This window comes from Amblyraja radiata, chromosome 15, assembly GCF_010909765.2.
Source record: "Amblyraja radiata isolate CabotCenter1 chromosome 15, sAmbRad1.1.pri, whole genome shotgun sequence".
NCBI classification, from domain to species: domain Eukaryota; kingdom Metazoa; phylum Chordata; class Chondrichthyes; order Rajiformes; family Rajidae; genus Amblyraja; species Amblyraja radiata.
Genome location: NC_045970.1, coordinates 42,330,918 through 42,344,830, shown reverse-complemented (window position 1 = coordinate 42,344,830; position 13,913 = coordinate 42,330,918). Strand labels below are relative to the sequence as shown.

General features: G+C 45.5%; 1 protein-coding gene across 1 annotated transcript in view; it reads right to left on the bottom strand.

The window, feature by feature from the left end:
• The window catches only part of ctnna3 (catenin alpha 3), a 1,079,953-nt gene that overhangs the window by 535,571 nt on the left and 530,469 nt on the right, over positions 1–13,913 (bottom strand). The window lies entirely within an intron of this gene.

The following is a 13,913-nucleotide window of genomic DNA, read 5'->3' as shown; positions in this document are numbered from 1 at the left end:
GTCGTTAAATTGGAGTTATTTCATTTTAATGATATTTCAGGTATGAAATTGTCTCAATCGATTATCCTTTCCTAAAGAGATGTATGTGGATTGAGATACTGAAAACTAAACTCTACGCAGCATCTGCTTTTTGCTTTTGAACCAACCTAAATCCGTGCCAACTGTAAACCAACATCTTCTCTATGTCAGCGTTTTAAAAGGTTTCTGAGGATAAACAGTGGGACATGATGCCATCATCTTACAACAGTTTGGTTTAGTTTAGTTTATTGTCACATGGAGCAAGGTACAATGAAAAGCTTTTGTTGTGAAGTATAGTGAATGCTACAGCTTTGTGGATATCCAAAACCACAGGTCCCCCCCCTCCCTGCTTCTCCTCCACACCCCACAGTTCCAGAACCTGTACATTTCACAAAGATGTCTGAAGAAGGGTCTCGACCCGAAGCGTCACCCATTCCTTCACTCCAGAGATGCTGCCTGTCCCGCTGAGTTACTCCAGCTTTTTGTGTCTATCTTTGGTTTAAACCAGCATCTGCAGTTCCTTCTTACTTGTTTCACAAAGCTTGGGTTATCTCAAGGCACCCCAAGGATATTACAAGGGCAGAAAGTTCTGGAAACTTTCACTGAGAAAGAGAGAAAACAACCTGTGGTAAAACTCTCTTATTTCAGCATTCATGAGATTTTGCTGGTGATGGACTCATAGTTTTTCTGGACTATTGGTCAGCATGGTGGTGCAGTGATAGAGTTGCTGCCTAACTTTGCTATAGACCCGGGTTCGATCCTGACTACAGGTGCTTGTCTGTACGGAGTTTATACATTCTTCCCATGACCTGCGTGTAGTTTTGATAATCAAAGATAGTTAAGAATTTCAAAAGATAGATACAAAGTGCTGGATATTTTGTGTTTATCTTCAGCGTTGAGTTACTCCAACATTTTTTGTCGATCTTCTGTCACTGAGTTACTCCAGCACTTTGTGTCCTTCTTCAGTTGCTGAGTTACTCCAGCACTTTGTGTCCATCTTTAGTGTAAACCAGCACCTGCATTTCCTTTCCACACAGTGGTGCAGCGGTGGAGTTGCTGCCTTACAGCGCCAGAGACCCAGGTTCAATCCTGACTACGGGTGCTTGTGAGGAGTTTGTACGTTCTCCCCGTGACCTGCATGGCTTTTCTCTGAGATCTTCGGTTTCCCAACGACGTACAGTTTTGGTTGGTGAATTGGTTTGGTATAAACATAAATTGTCCCTAGTGAGTTTGTACGTTCTTCCCATGTGCTTTCACCGGGATCTCTGCTTTCCTCCCACACGACAAAGACGTACAGCTATGTAGGCTCGGTATCATTGTAAATTGTCCCTAGTATAGTGTAGGATAGTGTTAATGGTCGGGGATTGCTGGTCGGCGCGGACCCGCTGGCCCAAAGGGCCTGTTTCTGCGCTGTGTCTCTAAAGCAAACTAAACTAAACTAAACCATTGGCTATATCCAATAGAGATGACCTCTCACCATCAACACTCAATAAATCAAAAACCCCGCTTTCCAAACCCCCAACTCCTACTGAAACCTATGAACTAATTTACTGGCTCTTGGACCTATATCACCTCAATACTACAATTCTCATCTTATATATATTATACTTGCATTCTTGGTAACATCTTCCAGCAATTCCTGGTCTCTGCAGTCCTTTAAGTCTGCTCTATTGTATTCAATCATTTTTTCCTCTTCCACTGTTGACAGCCATACCTTCACCTTCCAGGGGCTCTAAGCTCACAGGTTCCTCTCCGAAACATCTCTAGCGCTCCATTTTGGCCCCTCCTCCGTTACACCAATGGGCAAGCTTTCAGCCATTTGCCCCTGATGTGGGTGAGTGACAGATTTTCCCTGACAGTGAACCACTTTACAACATTAAATTGGTTGCCAACTTAATGTTATACCATTATTGATACACCGTAAATACCAGCCTGGCCAAAGACATTCTGGCCTTCAGGGCGATTCTTAATAAGTACCAATCCAGCTGCTTCACTTTCTGGGCAGCAAACGAACAAGTGGGATAACAGAGAGAAAGCAATCCTAGTTAACACAATCACAGACTCGTGCTGACTGCTACAAAGTGAACCACTGGCAACCGGCCATTCACAGCTCACCATATATTAGATTGCTGCTCGTGCCCAGTGAAAGGTGAAAGCACACCAACACCTGGAAGCCGTAGTCTTGCTCCACCACTGGAAGCCCAGTAGTGGGCAGTCCCAGGCAGAAACATAGAAACATAGAAAATAGGTGCAGGAGTAGGCCATTCGGCCCTTTGAGCCTGCACCGCCATTCGATTTGATCATGGCTGATCATCCAACTCGGTATCCCATCCCTGCCTTCTCTCCATACCCCCTGATCCCTTTAGCCACAAGGGCCACATCTAACTCCCTCTTAAATATAGCCAATGAACTGGCCTCAACTACCTTCTGTGGCAGAGAATTCCACAGATTCACCACTCTCTGTGTAAAAAATGATTTTCTCATCTTGGTCCTAAAAAACTTCCCTCTTATCTTTAAACTGTGACCCCTAGTTCTGGACTTCCCCAACATCGGGAATAATCTTCCTGCATCTAGCCTGTCCAACCCCTTAAGAATTTTGTAAGTTTATATATGATCTCCCCTCAATCTTATAAATTCTAGCGTGTACAAGCCAAGTCTATCCAGTCTTTCTTCATATGAAAGTCCTGCCATCCCAGAAATCAGTCTGGTGAACCTTCTCTGTACTATGGCAAGAATGTCTTTCCTCAAATTAGGAGACCAAAACTGTACGCAATACTCCAGGTGTGGTCTCACCAAGACCCTGTACAATTGCAGTAGAACCTCCCTGCTCTTATACTCAAATCCTTTTGCTGTGAATGCTAACATACCATTTGCTTTCTTCACTGCCTGCTGCACCTGCATGCCTACTTTCAACGACTGGTGTACCATGACACTCAGGTCTCGTTGCATCTCCCCTTTTCCTAATCGGCCACCATTCAGATAAAAGTCTACGTTCCTGTTTTTGCCACCAAAGTGGATAACCTCACATTTATCCACATTATACTGCATCTGCCTTGCATTTGCCCACTCACCCAACCTATCCAAGTCACCTTGCAGCCTCCTAGCATCCTCCTCACAGCTAACACTGCCCCCCAACTTCGTGTCATCCGCAAACTTGGAGATGTTGCATTCAATTCCCTCATCCAGATCATTAATATATATTGTAAATAGCTCGGGGTCCCAGCACTGAGCCTTGCAGTACCCCACTAGTCACTGCCTGCCATTCTGAAAAGGACCCGTTTACTCCTACTCTTTGCTTCCTGTCTGCCAGCCAGTTCTCTATCCACATCAATACTGAACCCCCAATACCGTGTGCTTTAAGTTTGTATACTAATCTCTTACGTGGGACCTTATCGAAATACTTCTGAAAGTCCAGATATAACACATCCACTGGATATAACACATCCAAGGGTCCATTTGCCCTGCACATCTTGCCCTACACTTTAATGCCAGAGGACTGTGGGAGAAACAGATTTGGATGGGGTCCCCAAACCTGTGGAAAAGTTAAATGTATGTTAGTGTTAGTGTTAATTTAATGTTTTAAATTGTTTGTTAGCATAAACTTCTTTTAATTTTGGTAATTAGTTATGTTTAGTATAGTTTTGATAATCAAAGATAGTTAAGAATGTCAAGAGATAGACACAAAGCAGTGGGTATTTTGTGTCTATCTTCGGCGCTGAGTTACTCCAGCACTTTTTGTCGATCTTCTGTCGTTGAGTTACTCTAGCACTTTGTGTCCATCTTCAGTTGCTGAGTTACCCCAGCACTTTGTGTCCATCTTTGGTATAAACCAGCATCTGCATTTCCTTTCTACACAAGAATTTAAGCAGGCTGTCCAAGGCCGTTGGAGGACTCCAGGGGCAGAACCTCAGCAAACACTGCTCGAGGCTACGAGAAGTTGTCTGTCTCACTGGAGTCAGTCCAGTGCTCCAAGCACCACACAGGCTGTATAAAGCCAACCTCAGAGTGATTGAAGAAAGGGTATCCGTGTCCCAAGCACCAATGAGTACAGTTTAAACTAAAACAAGATATACCAGAGAGCTACAATTTAAATAAAATAGAGGGTGGCACAGTGGTGCAGCGGTGGTGTTGCTGCCTTACAGCGCCAGAGACCCAGGTTCAAACTTGACTACGGGTGCTGTCTGTACGGAGTTTTTACGTTTTCCCAATACCTCCATGGCTTTTCTCCGAGGTCTTCGGTTTCCCAAAGGCATACAGGTTGGTGAATTTGTTTGGTATAAACATAAATTGTCCCTAGTGAGGGTAGGATCGTGTTCATGTGCAGGGATTGATGGTCAGCGCAGACTTGGTGGGCCAAAGAGCCTGTTTCCACGCTGTATCTCTAAACTAAACTAAACTGTGAATTTAAAGCTAGAATGAGTAAGATTCAAGCCAGGAAGCACAGCAGAGCAGTAAGGGAATGTTTAAATGACCACTACTTGATTGGCTTTGAGAGGCAGAGCAGCCATTAAGAAGAAGTGAAGGTTCAGCGGAGTGGCTGTGTGTAGAGGCGCTGCGTTTTGAGAGTAACGCCCCTGTCCCACTTAGGAAACCTGAACGGAAACCTCTGGAGACCTTGCGCCCCACCCAAGGTTTCCGTGCTGTTCCCGGAGGTTGCAGGTGGTTGCCGAAGGTTGCAGGTAATGGAAGCAGGTAGGGGGACTGACAAAAACCTCCGGGAACCGCACGGAAACCTTGGGTGGGGCGCAAAGTCTCCAGAGGTTTCCGTTCAGGTTTCCTAAGTGGGACAGGGGCATAAGTCTAGAGGCTTGGACGTGAGAGGGTGCAGCCAGGAGGGAGAGCAGAAAGTGACAGCAAGATAAGGTAAGGCCTTGTTATGATGCAACTGTACAAGTCGTTGGTGAGAACACAGCTGCTGAACTGTGTGCAGTTATTGTCACACAACTTGACGTCCCTCCAAGTCAATTTTGAATTGGCTAACTCACCTTGCGATCTAACCTTGCAGACAAACCTACTTTACGGGACCTTGTCAGAGGCCTTGCTAAAGTCCAAAAAGATAATGTCCTCTGCACTGTCCCCATCAATCCTCTTGGAAACCTCTTCATAAAATTCTATCGGATTTGTGCCAAGTATGTCATTAAAACGGAAGGTGCAAAAAAAAAATTGTGAGGGTGTTACTGCGATTGGACATCTAGAGTTATAAAAATACGCCGGATAGTGCTAGGACTTTTTCCCCTGGAGCATAAAAGGCTGAGGGGTGACCTTATAGAGATATATAAAATCATGTGGATTAAGATCAGGCAACTTGCTGCAGTCCTTTCCCCACGGTAGGAAAGTCTAAAACTAGTGAGATCTAAATTTAATATGAGAAAAGAAAGATTGAGAGAAGACCTGAGGGACGACGTTTTCACACAGCAGATGGTGGTTCATATATAGAACAAACTGTCAGATTAAGTGGTAGAGGCAGGTACAATTATGACATTTAAAAGACACCTGGTCGCGTAGATGGATGGCAACGTTTTGAAGGGATACGGGCCAAGCGCCGACAAATGGGACTTGCTCAGTTTGGTCAACATGGACAAATTCAGTCGCAGGGCTTGATCTTTGAACGGAAAAGTTCTATGACTCTGTTGGATAGCTGTGTTAGCTGTGCCACTGTACACCTCAACTTCACAGTAGCGACTAATTGTACATCCAGCAGCCTGCACCTGCAAAATTGCCGCAGTACATGGGTAAAAAATTATAGATAATAAAAAAATAGGACTCGTGTTGGATTAGTGTAACTGGTGGTTGATGTTCTATAGAGGCTTGGTAGGCCGATGGGCCTATTTCTGAGCTGTATGACTTTTTGACTGGTCTGACATTAGCACAGAATAGAGTACAGTGTCTAATGTAACATGTATGCTTGAGGATCATAAACGGAAGTGGTTGCAAATGAGTAAATGGGACCCACCACTATTGTGGGGCGTATCACTGATGGGGATGAGTCAGAGTACAGAAGAGAGATCGAGCAACTGTCCATATGGTGCCAGCGCAATAACCTGGCCCCTGAACACCAGCAAAACCAAGGAACTGATTGTGGACTTTGGAAGGAGTAGGAGGGGGACCCACAGCCCCATTTATATCAACGGATCGATGGTTGAAAGGGTCAAGAACTTCAAATTCCTGGGGGTGCACATCTCTGAAGATCTTTCCTGGTCCGAGAACACGAACGCAATTATCAAAAAAGCTCATCAGCGCCTCTACTTCCTGAGAAGATTACGGAGAGTCGGATTGTCAAGGAAGACTCTCTCTAACTTCTACAGGTGCACAGTCGAGAGCATACTGACCGGTTGCATCGTGGCTTGGTTCGGAAATTTGAGCGCCCTGGAGAGGAAAAGATTACAAAAAGTAGTAAACACTGCCCAGTCCATCATCGGCTCTGACCTTCCTTCCATCGAGGGGATTTATCGCAGTCGCTGCCTCAAAAAGGCTGGCAGTATCATCAAAGACCCACACCATCCTGGCCACACACTGATCTCCCTGCTACCTTCAGGTAGAAGGTACAGGAGCCTGAAGACTGCAACAACCAGGTTCAGGAATAGCTACTTCCCCTCAGCCATCAGGTTATTAAACCTGGCTCGGACAAAACTCTGATTATTAGCAACCACTTTCTGTTATTTGCACTACCAGTTTATTTATTCATGTGTGTATATATTTATATCATGGTATATGGACACATTTATCTGTTTTGTAGTAAATGCCTACTATTTTCTGTGTGCTTAAGCAAAGCAAGAATTTCATTGTCCTATACAGGGACACATGACAATAAACTCACTTGAACTTGAAAACTTTGCTGGTTTCTCTTTAACGAGCATACGGACATTGTGGGTGCTGTCCACACAACCTTCAGCTTTCATCTAACTCAGCATTAGGATCCCGAGAGAGGACTGAGGCCTCGGTTTGGTGCAATCAAGGGGCTAAACATCAAACTTCACGAGCTAGCAGTTCAGAATTCAACAACTGATGTACACTTTCACCCGCAGGCGGCATTTGTTTTGGTGGCACAGTTTTACATCTGGTGTGAAAAGTGGGCAAGTGAAAGATGTGCTCCGACATCAGGCACGATGAAACCACTGTCATTTCCAGAAAACAGGCCAGTAAGATTGGGAGGAAATAGATGTCCTGGAGATTTCTATTGCTTTCCAAAGTTTTCAGTCCTTTCCACTGTGTCCACAGGCCAGCAGTTGATTTAAATTGGCTGTTTGAACAATGGGCATTTTGGAAAATACAGAGAAACAGAGCACATTTCAGATCAGACAAGGGAGTTCAATTCCACCATTGCTCTTATATTGATAATTATATTTTTCAAAAAACACCACTTACGCCATTATTTTATGGATTGTTAGCGCGGAACTGAACTTTAATGCAGATTGCTGTCTAATTTCACACATTTGCATAAATTATCCTGTTACGCTACAATTAAATTATCTAATGAGCTTACAATTTCAGCTCTAAATTAGTGTTCAGGTTCGAACTAAGTGTTCCAGAATAATAATCAGTGCCTTAACAAAGCACCAGGTGTAAAACTGGGCAAGCATAACAAACGCTGTCCGCGTCTGCACCACTGGAAGGACCACCTCTTGGCGTCTGCAGCAGCTGTAACTCAGGTTAGTTTGTTCACTGGCTGGGTGGATAAGGAATTGGGCTGCCTACTGGCTTACAAACGCACAACCAGTTAGACGTGAGGGAAATCAGTCACTTACCACCTCATCAACTTAGTTTGAACCTGAACACTTAACAGCACTTGCCCCATCCTTTCCCCTCAGCTCTTTCTACCAGCCACCTCCATCAGACTAAAGAAGGGTGTAGGAAGGAACTGCAGATGCTGATTTACACAAAAGGACACATAGTGCTGGAGTAACTCATCAGATCAGGCAGCACCTCTGGAGAACATGGATAGTCTGAAGAAGGGTCCCGACCCAAAACATCGCCTATTCGTGTTCTCCGGTGATGCTGCCTGACCCGCTGAGTTCATGAGTGCTAGGAGCAGAATCAGGCCATTCGGCCCATCAAGTCTACTCCTCCATTTGATTGTGGCTGATCAATCGTTCCCTCTCAACCCCATTCTCCTGCCTTCTTCCCATAACCCCTGCACCCTTACTAAACAAGTTAATCTGGCACTTTGTTTTTAACAGATGTATTGCTCAGGAACAGGGTGGCACAATGGCGCACCCAGGAGCATTAGCCCCACAGCGCCACAAACCTGGGTTCAATCCTAACCTCGGATGCTGAGTTTGTGGGTAGTAGCGAGAATTCACGGTGGTCACCAGGAGGTCGGAAGTTCTCGTACGTTACAGCCGGTGCTGACCGGTGAATTTCATAGGCTCATTGGGAAAATAAAAGGTAAGCAGTAGTTCTCAGAACCAAGGATAAGTTAAATGTCCGCCGAGCTTCACAGCCGTGTTTCTCTGGCGTCTTAAAAGTTGTCTCCACTCCTTCTCTCCCCTTCTCTCCCCTCTCCCCCCCTCTTTTAAAGGACTTACCGTACACTGTGCTTTAGCTATCTTAATTACAGCGCCAACCCTCCTGTTCATTGCATTGCGATGTGTGTCTGTATCACCTTGGCTTTGCACCCTGTGAATTTTTTAGACAGGGGAAGCGGGGGGGAGCGCTGTCTAAAAAATTCACACGGGCTGGTGAAGGAAGCGATGTGTTTGTGTGTGTGTCCCACTCTGACAGTTGCCGGCTGTTCATTCGACTGCTGGCAACTTGACAGTCGCCGGCAGTCCACTGAAAAATCGCTTACGTGGGACAGGCCCATTAAAGAGTTCCCTTCCCCCACCCCTCCTTGCAACTGGCTATCTCCCTCTCTCTTTCAGTTGTGGTGAAAGCTCTCAGCCCTAGATGTTGTCTTCCCATTGTTCTCCACGGATGCGGCTTGATTCGCCGGGTTTCTCCAGCATCTCGGTTATGCCCCAAATTCCAGGACCTTCAGTCTCCTGTGTCTCCAGTTTACTGCTCCACTGCAAAGTCTCTTCAAGGTTTAGTTTAAAGATACGTTTTGGAAACGGGACCTTAAGCCCACCGAGCCCTCGCCGACCACTAATTATCCATTCACATGAGTTTTATATTATCCCATATTCTCATCGATTCTCTATACGCGAGGGGCAATTTTACAGAGGCCAATTAATCTTCAAACCCACACATCTTTGAATGTGGCAGCAAAAAGGGGCACCCGGAGAAAACCCACACGGTCACAGGGAAAACATACAAACTCCACTCAGGCAGCACCCAAGGTCAGGATCAAACCCAGATCTCTTGCGCTGTAAGGCTAATACCTCAAAGCTGCAGAGGTATTCCCACTTTTAATAAGTTCTCCTCTCTTTGATAGGAGTTCATTCAGTCCCTCCATCACTGCTCCTCCTCTGTAATTTCTACAGCTCTCCAGTCCTCCGGCCAAGTTCTCACCCAGATTCACTTTAGTCAGAGGGTGGTGAATCTGTGGAATTCTTTGACATGGAAGGCTGTGGAGGCAAAGTCAGTGGATATTTTTAAAGGCAGAGATAGATAGATTCTTGATTAGTATGGGTGTCAGAGGTTATGGGGAGAAGTCAGGAGAATGGAGTTAGGAGGGAGAGATAGATCAGCCATGATTGAATGGCAGAGTGGACTTGATGGGCTGAATGGCCTAATTCTACTCCCATCACATGACCTTATAACTTCCGTCGCCATGTGTTAGCTCCTGCTCCACTCCTTCTCCTCATCTTTTTAAACATGGCGATCTGCCCCAGGTGGGGTATTAAAGAGAAAAGGATCTCAACCCAAAACCTCAAGTATCCATTTCCCCTCACAGATGCTGTCTGAATCACTAAGTTGCTCCAGCAACTAGTTTTTCGTTCTTTGAAAAAGCTCCTCAATTTGTCATTTTCCACGAACAACATTCGCTCTACCCACAGAAACTGGGATGAAGGATATTTAAAAAAGGGATTGACAAGCAGTTCACCAAAGCATATCTCTGCAATTTCTCCCTGGTCAGCGAATCCTAATAATCTGTAAACATGCTTCCTCTGTTCTCTTTTTCGACTCTTATTGATTCTCTGTCATCCTCCATTTCCATCTCTCACTGAAATCATCTCCAGCTTTGCTCTTCTGTACCTTTTATCCAACTTACTTACTTTCTTACTTTTTCCAACCTTCACTTCTGTTTCGTGTTTTCTGACCTTGGCATTTCATCCTCTCTCTCACTTCCCAACAGTTCTCTTGCATTCTTGCTCTCACCCACCCTCACTCCTCCCACTTCACTTCTCGCTCTCCCACTTCCCTAAAACTGCAGACGTATAGGAGTGAACTGGGAAATTCTGAAGCAACTGGATGAATGGATAACCCAGAGGCCCCCCTAGTGGGCACTCTGGGAAGCTTACAGGCAGCCAACAAAACACTTGGATTGGATGGCCGCTGAGTAATGATCTTGTGAGCTGTGGTGTATCCAGAGCTATTAGCAATTCAAATCCCCGTACACTAGCACGGTCCGACACACGAGGGACAATTTTTCCTGAAGCCAATTAACCTACAAACCTGTACGTCTTTAGAGAGTGGGAGGAAACCGGAGCATCCGGGGAAAACCCATGCAGTCACGGGGAGAACGTACAAACCCCGTACACACAGCGCCCGTAGTCAGGATGGAACCCAGGTCTCTGGCGTTGTAAGGCAGCAACACCACCGCTGTGCAACCATGCCATCCAAATGTCTTTTGGACAAACAAAGTGCCAGAGGAACTTACTAGGTCAGGCAGCATCTGTGGAGGGAAATTAGACTTGAATGTCTTGCGAGCTGGGCTAATCCAGCATTATTCCCAGCTCTTTATTCTGGCTTTGTCAGATCCACTGAACTCTCTTGGTTTCTCTACTACCCTGATTATTTCTTTTCTGCCTTTATCAGTAAGTATTAGGCTGGAACTTTAAATCAACTGACCCGTAGAATAACTCCACTATTTCCATTTTCATTGTTGGACCTCCAATATTTCCCTTGGACTAATATACCCATCCCAAATATTTAACAACCTAGTCTTGTTGTTAATAAACTGGGGCATTGAGTAGAAAAACTGGGAACCCATGTTACAGCTTTATAAAACTTTGTCAGGTCACAGATAGACTCAAAATGCTGGAGTAACTCAGCGGGATAGGCAGCATCTCTGGAGAGAAGGAATGGCTGATGTTTCGGGTTGAGACCTTTCTTCAGACTGATGTCAGGGTAGTGGGCAGGACAGAGATAGAATGTAGTCGTTGACAGTAAGACTAGTGGGAGAACTGGGAAGGGGAAGGGGATGGAGATGGAGAGAAAGAGAAAGCAAGGGCTATTTGAAGTTAGATAATTCAATGTTCATACCGTTGGGGTGTAAGCTACCCGAGCGAAATATGAGGTGTTGTTCCTCCAATTTGCGTTGGGCCTCACTCTGACAATGGAGGGGGCCCTCTGACAGAAAGGTCAGATGGGAATGGGAGGGGAGTTAAAGTGCTGAGCAACTGGGAGATCAGGTAGTTTAAGGCAGACTGAGCGGAGGTGTTCAGCGATGCGATCGCCGAGCCTGCGCTTGGTCTCGCCGATGTACATAAGTCACCTTTGTCAGGTCACATTTGTAGTATTGTGTGCAGTTCTGGGCACCCCATTACATGAAGGATGTGGGGGCTTTGGAGAGGGCGCAGAGGGTGGATGTTGCTTGGATTAGACTGTATTGGCTATAGGGAGAGGTTGGACAAACTTGAATTGTTTTCTCTGAAACAATCGAAGCAGATGGGTGACCTAATGTCGGCTTATAAAATTATGAGACACATAGATAGCGTAATCTGTCAAAGTATTTTTCCCAGGGTGGAAATGTTATATACTCGAGGGCATAGATTTAAGTTGAGAGGGGGAAAGTATAAAAGGAGATTTGTGAGGCAAGTCAAAGGTTCAAAGGTTCAAAGGTTATTTATTGGTCACATACACCTAGGTGTAGTGAAATGCTTCTTGCCAATGCAGCACATTAAGAAAGAATACAGACATAACATTAATAAGAGATTTAAACATAAAGAACATCCCCCCACAATGGCTCCCACCATGAGGGAAGGCACAAAGTCCAGTCCCCAACCCCAGTTCACCCATAGTCGAGCCAATTGAGGCCTCCACAGTTGCCTCTACGGAGGCCCGATGTTCCTGGCCGTTCTCGCCGGGTGATGGTGCTCCGGCGTCGGGAGAATCCTCACAGCGGCGTGGGACACCTGGAACGGCCGCTTCCGTACTGGAGGCCGCGGCTTCCAAAGCCAACAAGGCCGCGCCGGTTGGAGCTCCACAACTGGCGATCTCGTCGCGAGATCCCAGGCTCCCGGTGTACAGTTCGGCGCCGCCGCCCGCAGCTGGTCGCTCCTCAGACCCGCAGCTCCGCGATGTTGTTCCCAGCGGTCTTCAGCTCACCGGAGCGCCAGCGCGGCGACCCAGGCAAGGCATCGCCCGCTCCACGATAGCGCTCCAGCGATGTGCCGCTGCCGAAGCCGTGGTTCTGGGCGGTCCCCGACAGGAAACGCTGCTCCAGGCCCGCTGGTAGGCCGCAAGGACGGGTCGAAACTGCAGCCCGGAGAAAAGCTGCCTCTCCGACCAGGTAGGGACCCTGAAAGGTAGTTTCCCCCTCCCCCCCCACCCCACATAAAAAAGTCTAGAACTCCAGAAACAAAAACACTTTAACTAACTAAAAATAAAAAAAAGATGAAAAGACAGACAGCTGCTGGCTGGGCAGCCGCGCACAGGTCAGCGCCCTAGTCTTTATACATGGACAGTAGTAGGTGCTGAAATGTGCTGCCAGGGGAAGTGCTTGAAGCAGGTTCAATAGTGATGTTTTAGAGGTATTTAGATAGTCCCATAAACTGGGAGGAAATATAGGGATGTAGACTCTAGGATAGGATAGAAGAGGCACAAATTATGCATCATAGTCCACACAAGACATTATGGGCTGAAGAGCCTATTTAATTTAGTTTAGCTTAGTTTAGAGATATAACACGGCCCACTGAGACCGTACCAACCAGCGATCCGCCTCACATCACCACAACTCGACACACAATTGGGACAAGTATTTTTACATTTATAACAAGCCAATTAACCTACAAACCTGTACATCTTTGGAGTGTGGGAAGAAACCAAAGATCTTGGAGAAAACTCATGTAGGTCACAGGGAGAACGTACTGTAAACTCCGTACAGACAAGCACCCCTGGTCAGGATTGAACCCGGGTCTCTGAGCCAGTAGCTCGACCACCATGCCACTGTTCCTGTGGTGCACTGTTCTACTTTCTACATTCTAGCCCTATGAATGGGAATCTTCGATTATGTGGTTCACACTTCATATTTACAAAGACAAGAAAGTAGGTCAATAAGTTGAAGCTCTTTTATCTCAAGGTAGAACAGCAACTCTCTAATTTACATCTTCCTTCACATTGAAATTATAACGCTACTTGATTTCAGGCTGATAATTACATATCAATTGAATGTTGTTACCTTTAGAGGGAAAAATATAATTGCAGGTAAACTAATGTCTGCTCTGTAACTCAGAACAGCCTCCCTGTTATAGAATGAGCTGCGATCCACTTGTCATTCACAACACCACATTTATTCATACTCCCAATTACATTGTTTCTATTCTTCCAACATGTTAGAACATAAACATTTTATTTTGCCTTCAATTACCACAAATAAAACAAAAACATTTTTCAAAATTTGTATTGTTCATTTTTGGAAGAATAATAATTTTGCAATCGAGGTAACATTATGAATCTTTGAATTAACTTTTTTTAATGGAAACTTCTCAATCTCAATGTCCTAGTTGTAATCCCTCAGAAAGGGAGAAGTGAAATAAACAAAAACACAAGACACTAATCCCACTGAAGTG